The following is a 14,485-nucleotide window of genomic DNA, read 5'->3' as shown; positions in this document are numbered from 1 at the left end:
AGGCCAAGAACCAAAATTAAGAACATCTCCCAAATATTTATTATTTTTAGATGAAAATTAACAATTCAGGAGACTGAAATATTTTACCTTACTAAATGAAATATATTTCAAAAGACCATTTTTATTTAATCATTATCTGAGTATGAGATTGGACATTGCCTGAATGTATCACTAGAATTATAATTTATGGATTTGAGATATAATACATAATATAGTATTTAAAAGCTTATCTTTCTCTCTCACACCATACACACCTCTCTTTCTCTGGGGGTATATATACATATATAAACCACATCAAATTGTATAATTTGATCATATAAGAAATTTATATCTTTCCACTATTTCCATATTGCCAAATTTTATAATTTAACCACTGCACTAAAAAGAAGCTAAAATTTTAAAACATTTTATGATCTGTTATTTAAATGAAATCCAATGCTACATTAGACAAAGGCTTATTAAAATTATATTACATATGGTATCAAGATTCAATCAACAGATAACAATGACATAGTTCTTACTATCAATATTAATTATTCAAATGATATTCACACAAAATTAATAATCCCAAATTTTGAATTCCAAATCCAACACTTGTGTAATAGGCATAGATATAGGCTCCTTCACTTCTACAGTGATACTTAGTGGGTTCATTTGCAAAGTAAACAATGATTTTTTTAGCTATAATTTCCTGCCTAAATCATAATACAGGTAGTCCTTGACTTATGACAATTGAGCCCAAAATTTTTGTTGCTAAACGAAACATTTCTTAAGAGAATTTTGCCCCATTTTACAACTTATCTTGCCAGAGTTGTTAAGTGAAACACTGCCGTTATTAGATTAGTAACATGGTTAAATGAATCTGATTTTTCCATTGACTTTCCTTCTTAGAAGGTTGCAAAACCTGCAGGTTGCTGAAACACTGCAGTGATCATAAATATAAACAAGTTGTCAAGCATCTGAATTTTGATCAGGTAACTATGGGGAGGCTGTAACAGTGGTAAGTGTGGAAAATGGTCATAAGTCACTTTCTTTCAGTGCCGTTATAACTTTGAACAGTCACTAAATGAACTGTTGTAAGTAGAGGACTACCTGTAGACTAATTTAATACATTAAATACATCTACGCACCTTCTGCCATGCTCTCAAGACCTTTTTATTTCACCAGGCTGGTCTGGCCTAACCTCTCCCATTCTCTTTTTAATGTAAATTTTAATGTAAATTTTAATTTGTTCTTAACCTGGGGTTTTAAATTTGTCTTGGGCTAAATTGATTTAATCCGATTTTACTTCTGCTCTTAAATTTTTGTATTCTATGTGTTTTATCTTGTGCCTGTTCACCGCCCTGAGTCCTTCGGGAGTAGGGCGGTATATAAATCAAATAAAATGAAAATGAAAAATGAAAATTAAGTTTCCAAAATACAACTGCGGGATTAAAAAATTTTGGGGCAGGGATTTACTATGAAGCAAAATATTGATTTTTAGTCCTTTCAAATTGGATTTGCCAAGTACTAATAATACAGGACAACAATTTGCCTACTTGTCACAGTATTGACAATGAGATGTTGTAAGTTTTTTATCACAATCTTTTACCACACTTCATTTTAATCAGAGCTGAGTAAACACAAAAATGAAAAATAAACCTTTTCTCTGTTAAACCTATAGCAACATGATTCAGTCATGCTGGATTATTATGTTCACTGGGTACACATTTTTATCAATTCTGATAAAATAGCAAACTCTTAAAACCAGATTTAAGGAAATAATTTCTTGGTAAATTGAGAAAATACATGCAGAAATCAGAGTGTTAGAACTTTTCTAGCATCTTATTGTTGTCAATTAGGGCTCTTCAGGTAATTTGAACTAGAATTGGCATCAGCTCCAGTGTGGGTCTGTGTCATATACCTGCTGTCTGAATGTGATCCCACATATAATGAGCATACAGCAGAAAATATATCCCGCTGTCACAATGCATCCAGCAAGTGGCTATCCAAAATTTACTCAACAGGCACATATTTCAGATGATCAACACCCAGTCTACATTATGAAAATTGTTACATCAAGGAAAACGCCACATATTACACATACTATTTGCAGATACCTTCAGTTGGAAAAGGAGGCGGATGGGAGACACAACAATATATGAACAAGCAGAAAACAAGAGTTTGAGGTATCAGTATGTGTCTCAGTGAGGCTCCAGGCTCCTATATATATTTACAGATCTGTTCTTTGAGATATCAACTGCACTATGGAGAAGCAATGGGGCAGCACAATGGAGTAAAAGATGAAGGGAGCTATTATGGAAAGGGTAAAAAGCCATACCTAGGTTCTGACCGGATTACAACTATCCAATTTTGCATTTCTCTAGTTCTGTTTGGAAAGAGTTCAAGGAACAGATGTTAGGGCTGAGTTTAGGGCAGAGAGAAATAAGGTTCCCCCAGCAACTGATTTCAAACTATTTAAAGAAAATCCAGGGGGAAAACAGAGTAATGATGCTGAGGAAATAAAGAAGTCTTCCATAGTTTTTTTTTTGGGGGGGGGGGGTAGTGGGGGAGAGCAAAGTGGGAGAATCTAGCAAAACAAATTATTAAACATTTTCAGAGATTCCTTGAAGTTTTACAAGCAAGGAGGAGGATGTTGTGGATTCTAACTTCTGATGGTCAGATCAAATTCGGCCCATATCCTATAATCAGGATGGATCAGATGTCAGCTAGAAAGCCGCCTGTTTGGCGACTAGCAGAAGTGTGCTGCCTTGCGATAAATTGTAGGGGATGGGAGTTTGCTCCCCCTTCCCCTTTTCCTGCTCTACAAACGGACCAAAACCAGGCCCAGCCAGGAAGCTTCTCAGCAAAACGGGGGTAGGGAAGGTTGTTCCTCGTTCACTTTCTCCGTAGCCGAAGTAGGCTGTTTATTTCTTTGCCTCCTCGTCACATTCAAAACAACTCTTCCCTCTACCCGGCCGCCGACCTAACGCAGCTCTGCAAAGGTCTCTCTCTCTTTCCTAACTGCACTGACCCAGTTACTGGCCGCAGTCAACCGGGAGAAAGAAACGGGCAGCCCTCCGTCCGTCCGTCCCTCCTTCCTTCCTTCCTTCCTCTTCCCCGGCTCGAGCAAGGGAAGACAGAAACCGCCACCCTCGCCCCGTCGCGTCGAGAAAGAAGCGGACGGGAACGACACCCCCAACACCCCTCGCCAAGCTCCGAAAAAGAGGAATCAAATACATTTCTACCTACCGCCGGAAGCGCAGCTGGCGGCGGAGGGAGGAAGAGGGACGGACGGTACCTACCCCCGGAAGCGCGGCTGGGAGGGTAGATGAGGGAACGGACCCAGAGAGGAGGAAGGGGAGGAGGAGGAGGAGGCGGGGATGTTTCTCAGGGCGGAGGGCCCACGTGACCCGGCACGAGGCGAGCGCGACTCGCGAGCCGAGGAGGAAGAGGCAGGGTAATGAGTTGAGGAGGGGGTGGGGGGGTGGGGGGGCGGTCAAAGCGCAAACTGACGAATCGGAAGGAAGGAGCCTGGTGTTCTCCGAGAGAGGATGGCGGCTACAGCACCTCCCTCTCGACCGTGGGGAATTTTGGGAGTTGTAGTTCCAAGTTTACCTGACAGGCTGGTTCCGCCCATCCTGACAATCGAAGTTTTTTTGATTGACGAGGGGTGGTCCCTGGGTCTCTCACCAAGTGGCCCAGCTGGCGAAACTTCCATCGCTCTTTATTTTGATTTTTGGACACGACTTTGGAAAAGACTTATTTGCCTTATAAGGATACTGCTAAAACTCTATGCAGGGCAATGAATAAGCTGCTTCAACAGATTCAGTAGGAAGTGTGGGATGTAAACATTCAGCCATTAGTTCTGTTGTGACTTACTGAGATCCTATGAAGAGGATTCCCCCCCCCCAATCCTTATCTCTTTGGGATAAAATTCTTTCATAGTTTCTTTGTGTTGCAGATGTAAACATAGCATCGTAGGGCTGCAAGGGACCTTGGAGGTCTTCTAGTCCAGGGGTCAGCAACCTGCGGCTCTGGAGCCGCATGTGGCTCTTTCACCCCTCTGCTGCAGCTCCTTGTCACTCAAAATATGCGTCACAACCGCCAATGTGCGACACCCGCCGGCACGTGATTTATTGAGCTTTTCAACCCCCGGTAGGCCAACCATGGATAAATCCAAGAAAAGAAAAGTTTCAGAAGAAAACAACATTTAATTCAACTACATATGCTAGTTTTGTGGCCGCTCAGGAAATAATCAGGCACGGGAAGGGTTTTGTGGCTCCTGCTGTTTTCTTTTCTGTGGGAAACAGGTCCAAATGGCTCTTTTGAGTGTTTAAGGTTGCAGACCCCTGTTCTAGTCCAGCCCTCAAGGCAGGTCTTCTAGTCCCCACCAAGGCAGGAGTCCTCATATTATCCAGGGCAAATGGTTATTCAGTCTTTTCTTGAAAACCTCCAGCGATAGAGCATACAATTCCCCTTAATTTTTTTTCATTAGTACAGCAGTGTGTCAATACACAGCAAGTACTTCCAAGTTGGTGGGATCAATCAACAGAAAGTTGACTTCCAAGGTGGCTTTAGAGTGGCCATACAAGTTTTGAGAATAGGGTGAGGATTGGGTACACAGTACTGACTAAAATGTGCTCAAATTGACTGTTACAGTACAGGTAATCCTCAATTTACAACAGCTCATTTAGTGACAGTTCAAAATTACAACGACACTGAAAGAAGTGACTTATGACCAATTTTCACACTTATGACCGAGGTAGCATCCCCATGGTCTGAATTCTTGTGATCAGAATTCAGACACTTCGCAATTATGTCAGGTTTATGATGGTTGCAGTGTCCAAGAGTCACATGATCCCCTTTTGTGACCTTCCGACAAGCAAAGTCAGTGGGGAAGTCAGGTTCACTTAACAACAGTTTGACTAATTTAACAACTGCAGTGATTCACTTTAACAATTTTGGCAAGAAAGGTCGTAAAATGGGGCAACTTCACTTAAGAAATGTTTCACTTAACAAATGTTTCACTTAGCAACAGAAATTTTGGGCTCAATTGTGGTTGTAAGTCAAGGACTACTTGTATTTCCCTTAATACTGCAGAAAAAGTGGCATGAGTGTGGCTAAGGCTGTTAAACTGCTTTGGATTTTATTTTTCCAAACCCAAACATGGAAAAACTTGATTAATCAAAGGCTTGATGGAAAGGAGGAAGATTGTGATGGAACGTTATAGGTGTTGGTAAAGAGCATAAACTAATAAATTACATGAAAGAAAAATAGATACATTGCCTGTCTGAAAGAGAAAAAGGAGAAGGGTTTAATTGAACTGAGTGATCTGGGTTTGTTAAAAGGGAAGTTACGGTGTAGGTTTACTTGTAAATAAAAGGACTAAAATATATGGCAGAAAGTATTGATATAATCTAGATCAGGGGGGTCAAACTCATATGACGTATCGGGACTTTTTTCCCCTTCATTAAACTGGGGGTGGGGGAGCCAGCACGTGATGAATCCGTCCCGCGGACCGTGAGTTTTGACACACCTGATCTAGATTATTGTGGGTGAATATAAAAGTAGGACACCATAGATTGTGTTATTGCATATTAAGTTGCAGTAAATGGTGATAATGGAAGAACCACATAGGGCCTGATGGCGAACGTATGGCAGGCGTGCCAGAGGTGTCATGCAGCACCCTCTCTGATGGCACGTGAGCCATCGCCTCAGTTCAGCCTCGCTGTGCATGCATGCATGTCGTGCCTCCCGCTGGCCAGCTGGTCTTTGGGCTCTGCTGCGCATGCAGGGGGGTGGGGCGTTTGGGTGGGCTGTGCATGAATGCGTGGGGTGGGGCACATGCAGGGCATGTGCGCATGCAGGAGGCCATGCATGCATGCATGGGAGGCAGGGCGCATGCGGGGGCCACACATGCATGCGGGGTGCCATGCAAGCATGCATGGGTGCTTACAAGCATGCGCGGGGCGCTGTGCGAGCATGCGCGGGTGCCATGCACACATTGCATTTTGGGGGTTTGGGCGTGTGCTTTGGGCACTTGGTCCAAAAAAAGTTAGGCATCACTGACATGGGGGTTTTGAGGTAAACTGCAATAATCTATTATTGCTGTAATCAATGTGTATAAAATATTCTATTAGGTGGAACAGAATCCTAGATTAAGACTTGGAAGAACCTTGCAAATAGCTAATCCATCCCTTTGTTCAGAGCATAAATTTACTGTTATAATGTCCTCAACAGATGACCAAATATTTAAACACCTCCTCAAAGGAAAGTCTGCCCTTTCCCAACGCAGTGTATTCCATTGTTGCGTAGCTTGTAATGTTAGGGATTTTTTCCCCTTATGTTCAGCCAATATCAACTTCCTTGTAATTTATTCTACAGTATTGTTTCCAGGATGGATAAGAGGGAACAAGATGAGATAATGTAGAAAAAGTGATTTGGGCCAGCTGGAGACCTAAAAATTAATTACACTTGTGACTGTTTAGCAGCTTTGAAAGAGATCTCTCTCCCTCTCTCTCTTTTTAATAGATGATTTAAAGATATTTATACAAATAATATCCAAAAGCACAATTGTTTTCATTATGAAAAAAAGGACATCGAAGGAAAAAAAGAGAGTAATAGTAAAATGACTATAAGAAGGAAGAGCTTTGTATGAAAAAAGAAGTACCAGATAATCTCCCAACAATGAAAAAGTTAGACTTGAAGAATCGTGTGGATGTTGCTGAGATCAAAGTGAAAATCATTATTTTGAACAGTGACATAAAAATGAATAGAGTTATACTAACTAGAAATATGATAAAGGATGATTGGGAAAAGAGTTTCAGGCGAGAAAATGCTTATAAGAATGATTAGTGAGTACAGGTAGTCCTCGACTTACAACTATTTGTTTAGTGACCAAAGTTACGGCACTGAAAAAAGTGATTTATGATCATTTTTCACATGACCGTTGCAGCATCCCCATGATTATGTGATCACAATTTGGACACTTGGCAATTGGCTCATATTTCTGACAGTTGCAGTGTACAAGGGTCATGTGATCGACATTTGTGATCTTCTGACAAGTAAAGTCAATGGGGAAACCAAATTTATTTAACAATCGTCTTAATAACTGCTTTGATTCACTTAACAACTGACAAGAATGGTCCAACTGGGCAGAACTCACTTAACAACTATATTATTTAGCAATGGAAATATTGGGCTCAATTGTGGTGGTAAGTCAAGATTTGCCTGTATTATTATTTCTTCCTCCATAATCTCATGCCTTTAATTTTTTTGACTTTGAATTTCTTCCTCCATTTATGTGTATAATATTCCTTATCCAAATAGACTAATGTACTGTATGTGTACTTTCATTCTTACTGTGTATTAGCAATGTGCAAATTAATTCCTAACAGATGTTCTAATTTGGGTTTTGCTGAGCATGTACATTATTCTTTTTTAGCTGTGTTTGCATTACACAATCATGGATAACCTTGATTTGTACCATTAATCCAATCATTTGGGTTTGTATGACATAGAACCATAAATTAAATACCTGGCTTAATTTAAAAGTTTGTGGGGCTTTTTTATTTATTCAGAAACTCAAGGTGACATGTAAAGCAATCTCATCATATTTTTCCTCATCCAGCTAGTTTCTTACTACTTATATTATTTGGCAGATGCATGGTATTTTCTTTGGATCTGTGAAGGTAGCCATTTCTTTTCTTATTTTTTTTTTCTTGTGTGGTGATGTTTGTACAATTTCATTAATTGTTGAGAAACAGAAAAATGTGTATACCATTGGGATAGAATGAATAGAAAGGAAAGCCTGTATAGAAATAACATATCAACATTACAAAAATAAAAGCACATGCAATGGACTCTAAAGCTATAAATTCCCAGCAAATAACAAAAAGCAGCAAGAATATTGGCTAAGAATATTAGTAAAAACTAATAATGAAGAAATAAGAGAGAAGGGAGTAAGCACATGCTGTTTCCCTGTTTTAAATAAAATGACCTTGAAATGGCAATGGCATGAGCTTTATATATATTTATCTCACTCATTTTGTTACTTATATATTCAAAATGTAAAGTTTTTATCACCAAGCAGTCACAAAAATATTTAATATAGAAAATTCATTATAGCAGATGTAAACCCACCATATCAAATACCAGGTTATGAACTATACCATAAACTACACAGGAGGGAAGGATACAGGAATAGCAAATAGGTCAGTTAAAAGGTTGCACTGAAAGGATTGAATATAAACAACAGAAAGTAGTCCTATTATTCACACACACACACACACACACACACACACACACACACACACACCATAGAACTTCAATTCTAATGTAAGCTGCCTGGTCCCAAACCATTTGGCAATTTAAAATTTAATAGAAGCACTTTAAATTAGGTTGGAAATTCAATGAAACTGGTGCAAAAACCCATGTTGAAAATTTGGCACATTTTGCACCAAGTAAAGGTCTCAAGTTGTCTTTTAAAAAATACCGTACTTAAGGTTTAATCTTTGAGTTAACTAATGCATGATAATGAACAAGTCAAACTGCCCCAGCTGGATCTGCAGCTAGAGTAGCAAGTTTCTTCTTACCACTTGTGCCTTTGTAACAAATGTGAGATGCTCCACATGCTATGTACCTGGGTGTTAAGAAAATGGAATCCAACAAGGACCACATCGCTATCCATGTTTCATAACTCAGAATGTTTCTGTCATCCAGAGATGTATGAATAACAGTCTGAAGTTTATGTCATACATAAATTCCAATCCTGTATTTATTAACCGTAGGACTGAAGAGATATAGAGTGTTCCCCTAGAAAAAGTCTGTGAAAGAAGAAAAGTAATTTTCATTGCTAATGTGAAAATTAAGTCTGTCTAAGAACGTTTGCTGCAACTCATTATAACATTTATTTGCCTGGATTGGAATATATATATCTTGGACTACAAACTGTAATTAGCCTTAAGAGTTCACTAAATGATAAAAGGGGACATTTAGGCATAACTACAACCCCCTGTCCAATGCTGGAATATAAATTCAAGTGTTCTAGACAAATGACAATCTAACCTATGCTTGAACACACTCAATGAAAGGAGTCTGTTGCTTCTCTGGTAGTTGGTTCCACTGTCAAACTGGTCTTACACTCGGGATGTTGTTGTTTTTAAAGATCTGGAATCTGATTTTTTGCTACTTCAATCTTTTGCTTTCCACACATCTTTTAAAAAGGTGTGTTTAAACATAGGTTAGACTGCCATAGCATTTGACTGGTCTATCTTGGAATGGAATTTGGGCAGTTTGCAAATACTCAAAATTGTATACCTCCAGGTAGCCAGTGGGGAGTAGTCAAAACGGCTGTTATCTGGAGTCCTCCCATTTTCTTCCCTATAATGATACTTCACAGTGTCTAAAAAGGTAGTAAAATGGCAATCAATTACAGAGGAAAGAAAAGCAAAGCCACTGCTCAGAGTTGATGAAATCAACTCGGTTGATGGAGGAGATGATGAAATTGTGTCAAGGCATCATGGTACTGATTGCAAGAAGTAGAGCGGGACAGAATCTCTGATTCTGGGAAGCTGAATGAGGTGGGCATTTCCATTGGTGACAAATTGTTTCCCCCAAAGCTTAGAGGAAATGTTGAAAAGCTATCTTGTCAATGTTCTTCAGTAGTCTAGCCAAAGATTGAAGCTAAACATTTTTGAGCCCCATGGAAGTACTGTGATATTGTAGGGATGTGATCAACATAATCTCCATATGCTGAAGGAGCCTGAATCTAAAAAAGTATGAATCCTTCTCCAAATAAGGACTAGAGGTTGTTTTTTTCTTGTAAACACATACAAACCAGTGGTGGGTTCCTCCCAGTTCGGTCCGGTTCGACCGAGCCGGTAGCAGTGACGATATGACGTCACCAAACCGGTTCTCCCCCCCTGCCCTCCCACCCACCCACGTTATTCTTACCTTTTATTTGGTCCCACCCCCAATCTATTGCTGCCTCCTGAGTCCCAGCTGATGACTAGAGGGAAAAAAACTGTTTAAACTCTTGCTGCGGGGCTTCAAAGGGCCGTCCTATAGCTGATCAGTATTAAAAGCAAACAAATGAGTCAGGTCATAAGTGCGAGGACTGGTCTTAAGTGCGAGGACCTTCCAGAAATGACTCTGACCAGCTAGCCACGCCCACCTAGTCACATGACCTCTAAGCCATACCCACAAAATAAGCCACGCCCACAGAACCGGTAGTAAAAAAATTTAGAACCCACCCCTGATACAAACCTCCAACTAACTTGTATAGGATACAATCTGATCTGCAAGCCTCCAGCCAGCAAGGCATGTTTTTTTTTTTAATTTGATTTATATGCCGCCCTTCTCCGGAGACTCAGGGCGGCTTACAATGTGTTAAGCAATAGCCTTCATACTTTTGTATATTTATACAAAGTCAGCTTATTGCCCCCACAATCTGGGTCCTCAATTTACCTACCTTAGAAAGGATGGAAGGCTGAGTCAACCTTGAGCCTGGTGAGATTCGAACTTACAGTAATTGCAGACAGCTGGTGTTAATCACAATGCTATCAGTCTGCTGAGCCACCAGGCCCTTGTTCTTAGTATGTTCTTAGCATGTTCTTAGTATATGCAAAGTTATATTTATGTACCGAAGACTCAGATCTAAATTCCTATTGATTGACTATACGAGAGCATTTCATGGTCATTTGGGCCAATAAACCCCATTTTTTTTATTTAAAAAAGAAAAAGCTAAATTTCATTGGATTTGTAAAGATCAGGCATGAAAGATCAGGCTCACACATAAAAGTCCAATACAACTGATTTATTGCTACTCATGCCTATGCACAAGAGGTGCATAGACATGAGTAGCCAACAACTAATGGTTAGTTCCCTCTAGGAGTTAGATAAGAGTCAATGGAATTCATGGGGGGTTGGAATTAGTCCACTTGTAGCCATGTAGAGATTCTAGGCTGATCCGCCTTTTAACTCCACCCCCAGGTTCTGCCACTCCTTTCCCTACAGTAAATGAGAAAAATGATTGAGAATATAAATTAATGTAGCCCTCATTATAGCATAGTATGATTTCTTAAGAAGACCTATGATGTCACAAGATAATGTTTATTATACATTTGTCAGGGGTTTTTTGCATTTGAAGCATGGAAATGTGAAAAAAGGAGTCAAACCACACCAAAAGCAATAAAATCACTTTGCCTACGAATTGAGCGGGTGTATAGGGCAACTAGTAATTTTCTATTTTAGTCTGTTTAATGAAAGAAATTCAGGAATGGGGATGGCTCTGGAGAGAATACAAGGCTGTAATTCACTTAATGGGAGTGGGCTGATGTCATCAACCACAAATATATTGTGTATCTGAGGAACAGAAAACATATTCAAAGCTCACTAGAGCAAAAGGATCTCAGTGGAAATACAACCAGGTGTTGTGTATGGATTTTTAGGAAAACAAATATGCTTGGAGCTGTAACTTTCAAATATGTTAAAATAAGTCTCAACATCTTTTACAGCTAGCTCCCTGCTTTCTTCACTGTAGTTACAAGACAAAATAGATAACAAACAAGAGAGTAAAGGAGGAGACAGTTATTCTTAGCCAACTTCTGTTCTGCCACACAGTAAACGGGTGTTTTTTTTCTAAAATAATAATAATAATGTAAGGCAAGTCCTGCAGCTATTATGGAAGTTAATAGTTTTTAAATGTTGCCATTTCTGTGCTCTTTGTGTGCTACTTCACATTCTTAGTTTATAAATAGAAATACTGTTTTTATTAGCATTAATATCACAAGAATGTACAACTGAACTAAAGCATAGGGAAATGGCAGTTCCATGCAGCATTTAACTTAGTAGGTTGAGAGGGAGTAACTGGCCCAAAGTCACCCAGCTGGCTTTCATGCCTAAAGCGGGGCTAGAACTCTCAATCTCCTGGTTTTTTTGCCTGGTGCCTTAACCACTAGACTAAACTGGCTTTCTGTTAGAGTAAAACAAATATGCAATTGGAATTCCTACAAAGGAAAATGTCTGGAGAAGAAATATAGTGAAATTCTAGCATAGCAGAGTCTCAAGCAGGGCACACGTCCACTCCCTTTGGGAAAAAGAATACACTGTAGATGGAACCTTTAAGTCACATTGACCCTTAATGACTGCCTGGACTAGTCCCTGCAGTCTCCAATGCGGGACGTTTTTAAGAAGAGATTGGGCAGCCATTTGTCTGAAATGGTATTAGGGCAGGGCTGTCAAACTCCTGGTCTGTGGGCTGGATGCATCACGCCAGTGGTGGGTTTCAAAATTTTTTACTATCGGTTCTGTGGTCGTGGTTTGGTGGGTGTGGCATGGCTTGGTGGGCGTGGCTTGGTGGGCATGGCAGGGGAAGGATACTGTAAAATCTCCATTCCCTCCCCAATCCAGGGAAACCTTACAGCAAAATCCTTTCCTCCCAATCAGCTGGGACTCGGGAGGCAGAGAATAGATGGGGCGGGACCAGTCAGAGGTGGTATTTATCAGTTCTCCGAACTACTCAAAATTTCTGCTACCAGTTCTCCAGAACTGGTCAGAACTTGCTGAAACCCACCTCTGCATCACACGCTGGCCAGTTTTTGAAGGGGAGAAAAGTCTCAATATGTCACGTGATGATGCCGTGAGAACATGAGTTTGACACCCTTGGTATAGGGTTTCTTGCCTGAGCAGCGGGTTAGACTAGAAGACCTCCAAGGTCCCTTCCAACTCTGTTATTCTGTTCCGTTCTATTCTCTTGGCAAGATTTTCAGAAGTCATTTGCCAGTGCTTGAATCCCAGGGCTGATAGCAAATGACTGTGGCCCAAGGTCATCCAGCTGGTTTCGTGCCTGAGGTGAGACTAGAACTCAATTTCTCAGCTTCTAGCCATTAATCTTTATTTTATTCACTACATCAAAGTGGTTCTCTGTAATAATTATTTTTCTTTTTACCACCTTTTAATCCCTTTATTCAGGGTGGAGTCTGGGTAACTGAATGGAGCTGAGCGTTTACTGGCCAGATGCCCTTCTTGACGTCTATGCGAAGGTTGCAGCAGGTATTTTCTCTTTGCGCCCTGATAGAAAAACATCTGCCACTGCCTACGATTAAACATTCAACCTGCCAAGTGGGAGGCAAGCATCTTCACATCTAGGCCACTACGCCACTCGGTTCTCTGTAATAATAACAACTGTAATATTTATTACACAAATGAAATACACAAAATACCCCGTTTGCTTCCAAATTGATGTGACTTTTTTATTATAAAATGTTTGTTTCTATCCTCTTTTGTGCATTTGAAGATATATTTTCTTATTCCTATGTCTTATACTATAGTCATTTTTGGTTTCTATTGTTACTTGTTCCATTAAGGTTCTGCTTCTACATGCATTCTTAAAATCTGTATTTTATTTTCTTTACCTTGTAGGTATACCATACCCTCAGTTTTGTTTTTTGTACTTCAGTTATATTCTTTTCATTTGCATCCCAGCTGGTCCAGCAAGATTGCCGTTCCTGGTACTCTCAGGAGTATATGATGCTTTTTGGGGGGACCATCATGTCCTTGACTAGATAGGATCTAATCATCTTTATGCTGCCAAACTGCTACTTCTGGCACTTGGTTGCCTCTGGGTCAACTGGGGCCAGTTTCTACTATAAAGTAAAACTACAGATGCTTTTGACTGGTCTTTTGGGCCTGTCAATTTCTCTCTGCACCTGTCCTTAATTCATTTGTTTAAGAACTTTTTACTTCCATGAATAGTGCATTAGATTTCAGGATGTCTGCACAATTCTCTGAAGGAAAGGTTATCTGGGAAAGGTTTTATACAAAGACTTAAGATTTCTTCATTTCTGAATCAGATAAAAAAGGTATAAGAAATTAATTTTGCTTTTATTCTGAGAAAGGATCTATATTTTATATCAGGAATCTGCTCAGAAATTTATTTTGATCTAGTTTACTCTCTTTCAGTATATCTGAATTGTTGTTACAAAAAACCCCAAACCAATTCTGAGTAGATGGAAAGTAAAAAAATCTGTAATTTATTTTCATCTGTGTTGAAGTCTGTCATATAGTACTAAAAACTGAGTTGGAGGCCTGCTTGGATTGTTGCGATAAGCAACTATTGAACATGGATGCAAAATGGACTTGTGTTCCTATGTTTAACATAGAACATAACTGGAACTGCTTTACAGTCATTGCTGATAATATTTCCACATTCCATATATTTGCTAAATATACTTTTAAGAACAACAGAGTTTTGTGGTTCATGAATACTATTTCCTAATATCTAATGTGGGCTAGAATTCACACTATCTGGAATTCTATCCTGTAATACATTTGTTCATCTTCTAAGATTACAACAAAGATTGTTTGTTGTAGTAAACTTGTTCATGATTAAACCATAATGCCTACTATTTCAGTTTAGGTTGGTGTAGCGTTAAGATCAGTGGTGGGATTCAAGTAATTTAACAACCAGTTCTCTGCCCTAATGATTTCTTCCAACAACCAG

Source organism: Pituophis catenifer, unplaced genomic scaffold (assembly GCF_029215685.1).
Source record: "Pituophis catenifer annectens isolate HBS135680 unplaced genomic scaffold, rPitCat1.0.hap2 SCAF_3, whole genome shotgun sequence".
NCBI lineage: Eukaryota > Metazoa > Chordata > Lepidosauria > Squamata > Colubridae > Pituophis > Pituophis catenifer.
The sequence above is the reverse complement of the archived record's forward strand: the minus strand, read 5'-3'. Positions refer to the sequence as shown.